The following is a 13,353-nucleotide window of genomic DNA, read 5'->3' on the forward strand; positions in this document are numbered from 1 at the left end:
CAGACAGAAAGATTACTGATTTAACACAGAGTCAAGATCTTGTCTGTTTCCCGAAGCACGTTTCCTGTCATCTGACACATCTGAAACTTAAATGTCAATTTAAATGACAACCCAGCCACCAAATTAGAAAAGCAGGTGAAATGTTGTGGAGATGAGGATTTAGGATACATTTACATCAGCCCTGTTTAGTCCACTTTATTTGAATTCTAGTTCATTAACCTAAAAAGTCTGGTTTGTTTGGGAAGGTGTGAATGTGTACGGTCATTGCATTTTGCTACGAACCAAAATAGTGAAATCTGGTTTGCCTGCAAACATGGTCTCGGTTCAGCTGACGTGAACTCTGGTGTGGTTCAAATGCAAATGTGAACCCCAAGCGGGCCTGAGACCGCTCCAAAAGCAGGAAGAGGACTGTAGTGCAGAGCAGAGCATTCTGGATAAATACAACAAAAACAAATGTGGGAGAAATGGCTCTGCCAAAGACAGAATAGTTGCGTTCAATGTCTTGTTTAGAAATGTTTGTGTTGTTTCCATGAGTGGTTGGTTTAACAAAAATATTTAAATAATAAATTAATATTATTTAAAAATTTTTGTGAGATCTGAACATCTTTATGAACATTTATCTCCATAAATCACTGAAGTCCTTACTATTAAAGAAAATAAACTGAAATGCAATGGGTACATGATGGGTATAAAATAATTTGTTCATGGAAACAAAATAGAAGTGGGTTTGGAGAAACTAGCAACATAAGGGTGTGACATAGGAGTACGAAGAATTGGGTGTATACGGGATGAGGGGACAGTGTGATTATTTAACAAACAGTATCTGGTTGCAAAAGCCAATTTGTAGTCCCACTGCTCTCAACCTTTTATCAGCTCAGCCAAGTGCTGACATTTGCTGCCAAGTAAACACAAATTACTGTCATTTCTTGAGGAGGAACTGAATCCAAAAGCAGATGCTGAATGTTGGGATGAAGGCTTGTTTGAGAGAGTGTGAGGAACTGGCACAAGAGGAACTGAGGTGCGTCTGACGGGAACTAACAAATGCCAGAAGGAGGACAGGCGAACCTGCATGAAGGGTGTGACAGGATGTGACAAAGTACTAACCTTGACCACCTTTTCACTGCAGGGGAGGTGACTGAATGACATGAGAAACAGGAGAGTATGATCAGCAGAATGTAGTGAAGCCCAGCGAGGTCCTGAAGTGAGGAGCTCTATCTTACAGTGGAACATTTTCATAATAATGGCTGGAAATTGTTCATTTATGTCTTGGTCTTTTACATTTGGTGACAGAAGTGGGATGGCCTACTATTGGATACCGTTTTTTTTTTTTTTTTTTTGTCTTGTATTTTTGACAAAATACGAAGACAAAACATGTGGCAAAAATAACACAAAGAAGGATCTACTCTGCAAATATGCAAAAAAAAACACATATTGGTGTCTTCCAGGATTAAGCAAACAGTTCATTAATGTGAGCAGAGCTGCACACAGGGAAACAAACTTCCTCCAGATGTGAACAAAAAGAATCATGCCTCCATTTTTTAAACATAGACTTAAGTTCATATATTTAAATCAGTAGTAACTGATCAATTATTATTCATGTTCATGTGTATCATGGATGTTGCTGTTAAGTAGGATTTGAGGGACAAAGTGTAAATGCCCTGTTCACCCAGGCTGCCCTTTAAAGCTGTTTTTAAATGACATCAAAAGGCATAATTTCTACATACTTTTAAAATCTGATTAAGTCAGAGATTGTGCCGATGTTTCCCCCAGCGTTTAAGTCCAAAATGGGCGAAGTCATTAAAGTAATTGCCAGGCACCTTTTAAAGTGGTGGAGAAGCATAGAAGCAACTGAAATACAGCAACATTGAAACTATATTTTCCTCTCCATTTAATAGCTTTGGATTTTATGTTTAGTCTAATACACAATTATGGGCAAAAGCTAAAATGACAGGAGATTGGATGATGAAGTCGAAAGTGTTTTTCCAATCTTGTGACTGCTACTTTATGCATATTTATATTATCTTTAATGTGTTGATATACTGTTAAGACAAGTACAAATTAAAGTTTCATACATGCTTACTTGTTCTCGTTGAACATAATCTGTTTGTACCTACCTGTATACAGAAACCAGAGGACACCATCCATCTGTCTGGAAAGCGCCTTCTCTGTAATATCCACCATTGAAGATCATTACCGGTGCTTTCGGAAAGAAATCACTCACTTTAACTGCCTCTCCAAGCATGGGTACTTTGTTTGGGACAACCTGATGGATGCAGCACCAGGAAAGGAAGAAACTTGGAAGCTGGTGCTGTGACTGATGCCAGGAGACGACTTGTCGTAGTGTTATTATTATGGTGCCATTGTGTGGACGTTGATCCAGTGCAGGAACAAAGGTACTAAAGCCTGATGGTTTATCACATGTGAGTGGAACATTCAGGCAGCATCACACCGGAACAATCAGGGATTGTTTTTGTGTCGCATGACTTTAGCTATGTGACAGATTGGACAGTTCTCATCTGACTGTCATGAATCAGTCAGATTCTTTTGCTGCATGTCAGATATTTCTGCTACCTGCCAAGCCAAACCACCGGTCTTTGTAACGATAGGTAATCTGAGGTCGATGCAGAAATGTGTGTGTGTGTTGAATATGCAGCTTTTAATAAGTCACTCTGGCTGCTCTATATACAAGTTCAGTGCTCTTACAGTATTTTAAAATAGCCAGTTAATCCAAACAAGATTGTGGTTAAATTTTTTTTTTCTTTTTTTAATAGCATTTGTGCTGGAATTTCTTTTACTTTTTTAAACACCGTATGTAAACATGTCTGCTTTTCTCTGGTCCATTCAGAGTAACAGTCACGTGGAAAAATACTCTCAGTTTCATCAAAAAGTTTGTTTTCACTATATGAACCTTATCCAGGAGTCAGTTCAGATAGAGTCCATTATTACATCCCAGGTTTTCCTCCATACGAGGGTGAAAACAAAGCCCCACTTTACAAACATACTGTAGAAAAATATAAAAAAAAATATGTCCAAAGAAGTTTCTATTTGGTTGTTTTATTGTAATTATTAAAATAATGTACAGTTCAAACTCCTTGACAATTTAAATTTTGATGTATGTTGTCATCTTTTCTGTAAATTGTCCATCCATGGTTTAAAGTCATTCATCAGAATTAAAAAAAAAATAACCTCAGTTCCTGTGGATCATTACCAAGACATGTTTTTACATGTTCTAAGTGAAACAATATGTGAATATTAAGGAATTATTGACTTAAAACAAGCTCCTACACCTTGCTGAAAAGTTACTTGTATGTTGCTTCTGTCCTAGAAACCAGACCAGAACTACTTGGTTAGCAGCGCTTCATTGCTCTTCAGCAGAAGGTTTTAACTATATGACTTTTTCCTCTGAAAATGTTTCTTTACTGTCAGAGCCCTGATTTGACAAGTAGCATGCCACCAAGTTTCAGCTGAAATGTGGTCCAGTCTAACTTCTTCGTACCTGTAAAAACACGCGTGTGGGGTGATGCCGCTACTATGACGGACTGGCAACCTGTCCAGGCTGTACCCTGCCTCTAGGTACCAGCGCCCCTCCCAACCCCAATGGGGTAAGGGATAAGATAATGGGATCTTCTTGGAAGATGAAAGTTCCAAGATGAGGTATTTTATGGAAGTTCATAAAATACTTTTGTATTTTATGAGTGGAGCATAAAACTCTAGTCTTTGTTACTGTCAATGTCAATGTTTGGATCAATAAGGATAAAGATTTTGCTGAAATTGTTGAAGCTTCCAGGGTGGTGTAAGTTTTTGCTGTCACTTTTCCTCTCTGTTATGTCACAGTAACTCTGTCAGCATCAGCAGATAGTCATCTGACTGGATGGAGCCATGAGCCAAAGTGCCATCAATAATTCTTCTCCTTCAGGGTGACAGACGTTGGATCTGTGGACATGCGAACAGATGAGTCAGCTGGAGGAAAAATGAAAAACTAACCATCAGGAAGAACTGCAATAAATATTTAGGAGATTTACATGTTATTGACCTGTGCTCAGGGGGGAATTAATATGGCTCATTTACAGAGCACAGACCACAACATTGAGCAACGCTGTTATCAAGAAGGCCAAAAAAACAATATGCAGGTTTTAAATTTCCCTCTGCAGATGACTTTTTCTAGGTTTTACTGAACATATGAAAGCCTTCCAGTCTCCTCTGTATCAGAGAGGAAATCCCCAGCTGGAGGCACCACAGTCTGACCCCACTAGTGATAATCTGGATAGATAATTCATTTATGTGCATGGATGCTTCTAAAAGATATCAATACCTTGCTGTTTTTAGTTATTTTACTTAGCAGCTAGGACACTGAAATAAGACTGCCTACTGTCTTTAAAACCTCCAATACTGTGATTGACTGACACATCGAAACGTGATTGTATTTTCAAAATATGGCATGTTTTGAAAACCTCACTTTAGTGTGCAATTTGCAGAAGTTAGGGACCACAGCTGTAGAATATCTGAAATCAGCAAATACTTGAAAACCAATCTAAAAATGCCTCCAACATTCTGTTATAATAGTTCAAACACCAAATATACATTAATATAGAATGATATGTACTGTGGAAAGCAGCTTAGCTCTACCAAAAGAGCTAATACAGTTTCCTCTACTCCTTGGGGTACAATCAATCAATGCAAAGAAAAACAGGTCACACCTTGTTTGTAATGCCAGCCAGTAGCTTGTCAAGTAACACTGTGCTTAGGAATTTCAGTGAAGCTGCATTTTCTTTGGAATGTTTTAGATATGATCTTGAAAATATCTGCAAATAACTTGTAAAAACATTCCACAAAATAAGTGAATACACTGAAAGGGCAATTGATGTTTCCATACTCTATTTGCCTGGGAGATTGTTTTCCTACTGCTTTCTCAGCCACCCTCTCATAATGATGCCACTACAAGTATTGACATGTAGCTTATTGTTTCCTTACAATATGCATGATTTCCCAATAGAGAGATATGAGAACTTAATTGACCAGATTTATTTGCAAACCTCAGATTATAATTTCAGACAAATACAACCTGAGTAAAAGCAAAATAAATTCAGTTTCCAAAATTTGAATCTTTGCTGTAAACAGTGAGCTATGGGTTTTGTCTTCTCCTGGAAAATACTGATAGGAAATGTCCAGCCATTATTTTTAGACCCTGAACCTAAACTTATGCCTCTTTTATATAAGAACCCAGCAGGGAGCGTAAATGAATAGTATCATTTGGCAGCCCAGATCTTTTTTTTTTTTGCGTAGACTGTATGATTCATATTTGCACAAGGAAACTTCTCTGCTATATTTAGTATTTTCTACCATTCACAAAACAAATAGATGTGACTGATACAAAATATTTCCTTTGCAGCAGCTGACATGAATAAAAAATTCCAGGAAAGGAACATGAGTACAAACATGTCCATTGGCTAAAAAAAATTCTGAACTCACATTATTTTTAATGTCTAAAAATGCTGAATCTAATTAAAGAAGGACTCTATTACTCAACACAGATGGTGAAAGCAGTGCAGCCTCAAAAGAATGAGCTGCCTTTGAGAAAATATGTCAATTTATTTCAAACCAAAATGAATTTCAAAGCCCAGTTTTGAATTAGCATGGTGATTTAATTTCATTTTTCCATCTCTCTCCAGTCACACATTAGTCGTTTCTGCTTGCTGTAATGACTTTCCTAATAGCCACTGTGGAAAACAACAAGAATAATTTACTGTAAGCCTACTCCATGTTCTCCAAATTACTTTTTACATCCACAGTTTTATTATTATAAATCTTTCCTTTAAGGTTGAATGGATGATGCAAAGGAAGTGAAAGTGCACAGTGGACCAATGCAGCCTCACAGTGAAGGTGGCTGCAGAAGAAACGTGGGAAAGAAATGTGAGGAGGTGCAGAGTGGGGTGAATTAAAGGACAGTTTAACAAAATGAAGTAGTTTGTGGTGCTCTGCGGACATATCTGGTTTGTGTTTAACCTTTAGGGAGAATTAACACAGGATAAATAAATCAGATCATCCTCGCAGCTTAAACAATCCTCCTGTTGTGTGATCAGTTATGTGGAAAGTTGTGGGAACAAATGGATAAAACAGACTGCAGCCGGCTGTCCGAGGCTGCACATGTTTCCAGTAATTATTGATCACATATTCCAAGTTCGCAGGGTTTTGAAAAACAGCATTTGAATGAATATTTTTTTTAAATTACGGTGTTTGATAATATACAACAATTAAAAAAGTAAAAAGAAATGATCCAGTTAGTCAGCTCAGTTTATATTTATCTTGATCTATTGGTCTGTACACTGCATAACTCATAATTTAGAAAGCAATACAATGTTTGCTATATGTAGTTCACCGGAAGTCCCTCATTGTCATCATGCAGCTCTGCAGGCCAGGGAACGAGCCATTAATTTGACTCAGCCGTGTTGAAGAAAGGTTGCAACTATAAGTTGCAGAACAGAAACTCTCCAGCAATGGACCTTGCTGATAATCGGAAAGCTAAGCGCTCTGTTAATGCTAAAATTAAGGAAGCTACTATTAATTCTGTTGTTTGTGACATAGCTTTCTCCATTTTTAAGCAAACATCATAAACAATTCATGCTTATGCTATATTTTCTTTACATTGGTTTATCACATAAAATCCCAATGAAAAATGTTGATGTGTCAGTTTATAACATAACTAAATGGGAAACTGTTAAGAGTTTCCCATTTGTAAAGCAATGGATACATTGCTTTATAAATTCACATCTGCATGAAACGGCGGCAAAATTTAAAAAAAGATAGAAACGACGTAAATAAATCATGTATATGTTCTCCAACTTAAACCAAACACAAACCTCTCTGTGTTAAATTTTCTGTTATTTTAGATGGGAAGAGGTAATTCAGCTTCTGGCTGTGTTTTGAATTAGTTGCACCAGCATCCCACTGACTGCTACAAAATTAACAACCCCTTAATAATTGAGCTTCCGTCAGCTGTTGCTTTACCTAATGGAGGCCAGTTTTAATGTTAAACACATTGCTGTGAAAAAGGACCTGAATTCTTACATATTTCTCATGATTTAGCTGTTTTGTTACAACTTTAATACAATTGAATCTTGAATAGATATGAAATTTGTTGTCAAATGATGACAAGGTTCCTAATAGCAGAATAGAATAGAATAGAATAGAATAGAATAGAATAGAATAGAATAATATGCTGACACCTACTCCATCCAAAGTGCTCCACCTTTGGATGCTACATATTGGTAAATGCAAATATAATCATAAACACTATAAAATTTTTAATTTCATTATTTATCTTTCTGTGCCACTCTTGGTCACAGAACTGCCAGTGTTCTGTTTCACTGGAAAGGAAATTTGGCATAAACACATGTTGTACAGGGGAAAATGATTTTCTTTCATGGTTAATTATTGAATTTACTTTATTCAACAGACTCATGGTCCACAAGATACACAACAACACGACATAAAAAAAACCAAGAGAAAATGAAAAATAAAATACAATAAGTAGTCATAAAAAATATAAATATAAATCTTATAGAAGACTTGTATACCAATGTTTCCAAAGAGCCGACTGGTATCTTAGCGCACTAACAGAAGGCTGTGAGAACATTACAAGAAGATTGTTCGGTGAGTTACCCAAACGACACATAAACTTGTATATCAGATTTCTCAAAAGGGCCTGAAATGTTCTGACATGTGCGTTACAGAACATTTGACTTGCACTGCTGAACCTGGGTTTCTTGATCAAAATTCTCAAAGAGTCATTATAAGCAACCTTAAGCTTCTGCATACTAGTTTTTTAAAATTTGCACCACAAAGGAGCTGTATACAAGGATGTACAGTAAGCTTTAAACAGGCTTATTTTTACCTCATCAGAGCACATATGAAATTTCCTCCCCAAAACGTTTGCCTGGGCGTATAACATGCGACACTGCCTATAGATGTCATCATCATCAGAGAGCTGGTCTGTGATGTAGTGACCCAGATACTTAGTTTTGGAACAAACATCTAACTTTTGCCCTGATAGAAAAAAAATCAGGGAAACAGAGTTGTTTGTCAGCTTTAGTTCTACAAACTAGTACAACAGTTTTCTTAGCATTATACTGCACATCAAATCTCAACCCATAATCAGAGCAGATATTCAATAACTGCTGAAAACCAGCACTACTGGGTGAGAGAACAACCAGGTCATCAGCATACATAAAGTGATTGACCAAAGTATCACCAATCATACACCCGGTTTTACAGAGGTTCATTTCTTTTGATAGGTCATCCATATACAAGTTAAACAAGGCAGGTGAAAGAAGCCCACCCTGCCGCACACCATTACTAACACCAAAGGAAGCAGAGATGTTATCTCCCCATTTTACATGCATTTTCTGGTTAGAGTACCAGTAAACTAAAATTCGTATAATAATATCTGAAACACCTCTTTTTTTTAATTTGTCAAATAACTTATTGTGATTAACACGATCAAAGGCCTTAGAGGCATCAATAAACCCAAGTAACACAGATGAATTTTTCCTTAAGTATGTTCTTACAGCTTCTTTCAGGCCGTAAATACAGAAATCCGTTCCCAGCTTGGCTTTAAAACCAAATTGATTATCTGTTGTACTAATAAACTGATTAAGCCGACCAAGCAAATTTTTTTCTAATACTTTAGATAACACACTAGCCAAAGCTATGGGTCTGTAGTTATCAAGGCTGCCAACCTTATTAGTTTTGTCCTTAATTACTGGCACAAGGGTAACAGATAGTAAGGAATCAGGCAACTGCCCATGGGTCATAAACCCAAAAAACACATTGCAAGCAGCACAGACACTTTTTGGCTAGCATATTTCAAATGTTCTGCTGGAATGCCATCAGAACCTGTTGCTTTATTCTCACACAAATTTACTATAGCCTGCTGAATTTCACTAGGGGTTATTATAACCACATCATTCTTAGCAATGTTTCCCAGTCCATAGGGTTCATTTTGTACACAGTTAAATAAGGCAGAATAGTGCTGTCTCCATAAATCAACTATATTATGAGCCCCAGATATGCCCTCTATGGTATTGGGGAGTAATGCAGCAGACCTGTTTAAGGCTCTAACATCATTCCAAAAGCCAGTGGTGTTATTACAAAGCAGTTTTTCAGCCATGGAGTCTGCTCTCATATTCTGTTCACATTTGAAGATGTATCGAATGGCATATTTAAACTTTGCACTGGTGAGTTTTTTATAATCTAAGATAGTCCCATGTCTTGGTTTACCTGCCTGTACCCACATTTTATATGCCTGTTTAGCTTCTGCACAGCATCCTGACACATGTTTATTCCAGCCTGGCCTGATGCTATTAGTTCTTCTGTATGTAAGGTATGATCTTGTGCTCTGGTACAAAGCATCCACAATGCCATCATACATAGTATGGAGGTCAGTACAGTGAGAAATATCACTGCAATTAACATCTGAGCACATAATAGCTGGAAGAGGAAGATTTATTTTACTCAAAAGAAGATCAGTTTTCATACTATATACGAGCAAATCATCTTTAGAAAGTGTGGACCAGTTAATTTTAAATGTAGGAGCACTATTTGCCCCCCGTATAAACTCTGGGAGATTTTTAATATCCAACATCATTAAAAATGGGACATGATCCGACATTGAATACTCATATAGGATTTCTAATGATTTTACAACAGCATGGGCATCAGCAGAGCTAATGCAATGGTCAAGCCATGACGTTGTATGCCAAGCTTCACTTATATATGTATAGCTTTCTGCAGGTAGCAGGAGCTGACTGGACAATAATAAACTATTATCATCACAAAACTGATGCATATGTTTGGCAAATGAGGAATGTTCATCAGATATATCTGCATTCATATCACCTACTACATACACAGAGGTAAAACAATGGTCATCAATAAAAGAGCTCAAGAAAGCAAGTCTATTCAAATAAATGTCTTCATTCTGAGGACACTCATATGGTGTATAAACATTAATAATGATAAATTCTTTGTTTTCGATTTTAAAATGAACAGCAATACACCAGTCAACACCGGTTCTGATGACATTTAAAACTGGATCCAGCTTTTTGTGCCATAGAATGGCTACTCCTCCTGCGATTCGACCCCTCACTATACCCATAGAAAGATCCACAGTAGATTCACCAGCTCCACAGAAACAATCATTAATACAGTTCAAACTTCCCAAGTCTTGTTTTGATAAAAAAGTTTCTTGTAAACAAAGAACGTCACATTCTTGCAACAGTTTATCCACAACCAGACGTCGTGCTTTATCTCCAGCTGTATTACCGACACGCAGTCCCCGGCAATTGTAAGAAATAACACGCATGAATTGGTCTATGAGAAAGTAACTGCAGCCATCCCATCGATCCTTCTGGAATCACTAGAGGTGCTCACCCCAGGTCCTTCAGACGTTGTAGGTTTATTCCGTGGCTCATAGTAGCGGCGCACCACCGCACCCTCTGGCCACAGCTCTGGGTTATACACTTCTGCAACGTTGTTGCCTTTTTGTTTGCTTTGCATGTATAGATTGTTTTTGGGCTTGTTGCTTTTCTTTTTCCTTTTCCCCTTTGACAATCCAAACATCCTGGACTGAAGGTGGTTGTCTCAGGAGGTCACTCCACAACTTTTATGCAGTTTTTTGCTTTATGCTGCATGAAAGATATTCAGAGGTTGCTGATGTGATTTAGATAATTATTTTGCTGTACAATCCAAAAGTAATAAAGTTTAATGTGACACAGTCTCCTTCAAGACTCTATGGTACAGCAAGTCGTTCAGATCCTGAAACAGCCCCAGATAACTTGTGTTCAAACTTGTTCAGCTGAGGTTTTCAATCAGAAACTGCTCTGCCCTGCCCATCTTTCTTATGTCTAAATCATAAACACTGACCTTAATTTTGCTTACGTTTTGTGTTTTCATGTTTTGAAGTTTGCATCATTCATGTGCTTCAGAATCATTTTGTCGTTTGCTGGACATTTTCATTTTCCTGTTTATTAAAAACAACCAACCAAACAAACATTCCAGCACTGCCATTAATTTTTAAGGCAACATCTTCAGACCCTTCTAAGACTGATATATGTTGCTGTAGAGTGGTCCAAATTTAGCCTTTTCATGCTAACTAATGGATGGAGTGGAATAAATATGCACAGGGCTAATGAGAGAAGACAAGTCAGGAGGGACAGATGGAGGTGACATAAGACCATGAGGCGCAGAGGATGAGTAGATGGAGATGAGAAAAGCTCTACGCTGTAATATTCGCTTCCTCTAATGTGAAACCACAGGCTGGTGGTCGCATGACATGATAATCATGGCAGAACCCTTAAGTTTGAGCCTCATTAATTAGCTTTCAACCTCTGTACTTCAACATGATGAAAGAGGCACTGACTGTATGGATGGACGAAGCAGGAAGCTGACTGATGAAGATGAGAACGACAGCGCTGCACTTAATGGTATTCTGATAGTGACTTTAAACATGAGAGCAGAAGACTGTTTTTTGCGACAGAGTTGTGGTCGTTAAAAATCAGCAAATTTGAAAGTGAATCTGGTTCTAATGATGTAATCGCTTTATTGAGTGATGATGAAGAAAGGAGGGTGATTCACATGACTTAAGGTGGAGTTTTAAGGATGGATGAGTGAATGTTCAGATGAAGAGTGAAATCAAACATTTAGGAGTCATTTTGACATGGAAGGAAATCTATAAGGATGTAAAGAAGACCTCTGAAAGACAAAGACAGAAAAATAATGGTAGTGAAGAATCAAAAGGGGAAAGAGAACGCTGATGGTATGGTGGGCTTTGTTTACATGCCTATTTGTATCCAGTGAGGCCAATCGCATCACACAATCATCATTATGAGTAATGCTGCAGCACAGAGTTGTTTCTTCTGCCATGATGTATGAGGAACAATATAAAACCATTACTTTGATACATTAGGATTTGTGTGGAGTTCTTCCAGCTGTCACATACAGGATCAGTGAATCACAGGAATGACACACAGCACTTCCTGAAGAGTAAAAAAAAAATAGATTGCTTTCCTGTTGGCTCATTTTTCTTCAGTTTCCATTACTGCACATATTCTGCAGCTTTTCTCTGAATCGTAACACTCACAAAACAAAACAGGTCTCATTTCAAACCGCATTTTTCATAATAGACATTGGTGGGTTGCATGTTTGAGAACAACATCCCTACATGGAGGGTAGACTGGTTCACTTCACAAAATATACAGCATCATCAGGAGAGAATATAGCACCACCGCTGTACAGCAAGAAGGTCTGGAGTTCAAATTCTGGCATGTATTTGTTCAACCTGCATCTTCAAAATGATGTTCAAATGATGCAAATTAAAATTCAAACATGTAAACGAGATATTTTTTTAAAAAGTTACATATACTGCAGCTTTAGTGAATTGGTTAAAATGGCTATCGTCTCAAACCCAATCCAGATGCATACATGAAACATTTTAAATAAATTCTGTACAAAAAGTCAGCATCAGCACTTGATGCTCCACAGTTGAGTGTCTGGTTTGTATGCCATATAAAAACACACTGCTCCCTCCAGGCAGTGCAGAAGTGTACCAACAAATCAAGTCATTGTTATTTATAAAACCCCGCATCACAGGTTTGTCTCACAGGGGTGTTATTGATGTCATTTCCAGTCAGTGACAGATGACTGTGCTGCCTCTTGCTGTCTATTTTGGGAATTTTTAAGAGGAGGGATGTGATAGGTAGGTACAGATGAGACATCTTAAGCTGTTATAATGCATAATCTATGAAGGCCTGTCTGGGTCACATAGGGGTAAAAAAATAATTCTATACCATTTTAAATGTTCAGCAAACTTAACGATACACTATGGTATAAAACAGAGTGAACCACGTCTGAATTTAATACATGCAACAGATGTTTGATGTGCTTTGCAAACAGAACCACCATATTCTGACCATATGTCAATACATGTCAAAATACAGACATAACTTTTTTTTTCTTTTGGAGGTGAACCTGTAAGTACGATAATCTTCAGCCAAACTCTCAGACGTACACCCTGCAGCCAAATCAATCAATATTTTTAACATGCATTTGGCTCAGCTTCATCAGATCTCCTGCTGTGTGTCTGTCTGTGAGGTTGTATGAGGTTATCATCTCTGTAATCAGCTTATCACCTGAAAGTGCACTGGGTCCTGATTTGGATAAGTGGTAGACAGGAAGATAGGAAGCTTATCTAAATAGCTCGCTGCAAAGAAAATTTGATCTATTTATGGAAAGTTGATTTTTTTGAAAACGTGACTCTAAAGCCGCATGATAAGGTGGTCATTACTCCAGGCATTAAAA

General features: G+C 37.5%; 1 long non-coding RNA gene across 1 annotated transcript in view; it reads right to left on the reverse strand.

The window, feature by feature from the left end:
* Positions 1-3,151: 3,151 nt before the first annotated feature.
* Positions 3,152-13,353, reverse strand: part of LOC129359208 (uncharacterized) — a 15,021-nt gene continuing 4,819 nt past the window's right edge. Inside the window, exon 3 of the long non-coding RNA XR_008605878.1 lies at positions 3,152-3,933. This is a non-coding gene — a long non-coding RNA (uncharacterized LOC129359208). The remainder of the gene's footprint in view (positions 3,934-13,353) is intronic.

Source organism: Poeciliopsis prolifica, unplaced genomic scaffold (assembly GCF_027474105.1).
Source record: "Poeciliopsis prolifica strain line A6 unplaced genomic scaffold, Auburn_PproV2 SCAFFOLD004, whole genome shotgun sequence".
Classification (NCBI taxonomy): Eukaryota; Metazoa; Chordata; class Actinopteri; order Cyprinodontiformes; family Poeciliidae; genus Poeciliopsis; species Poeciliopsis prolifica.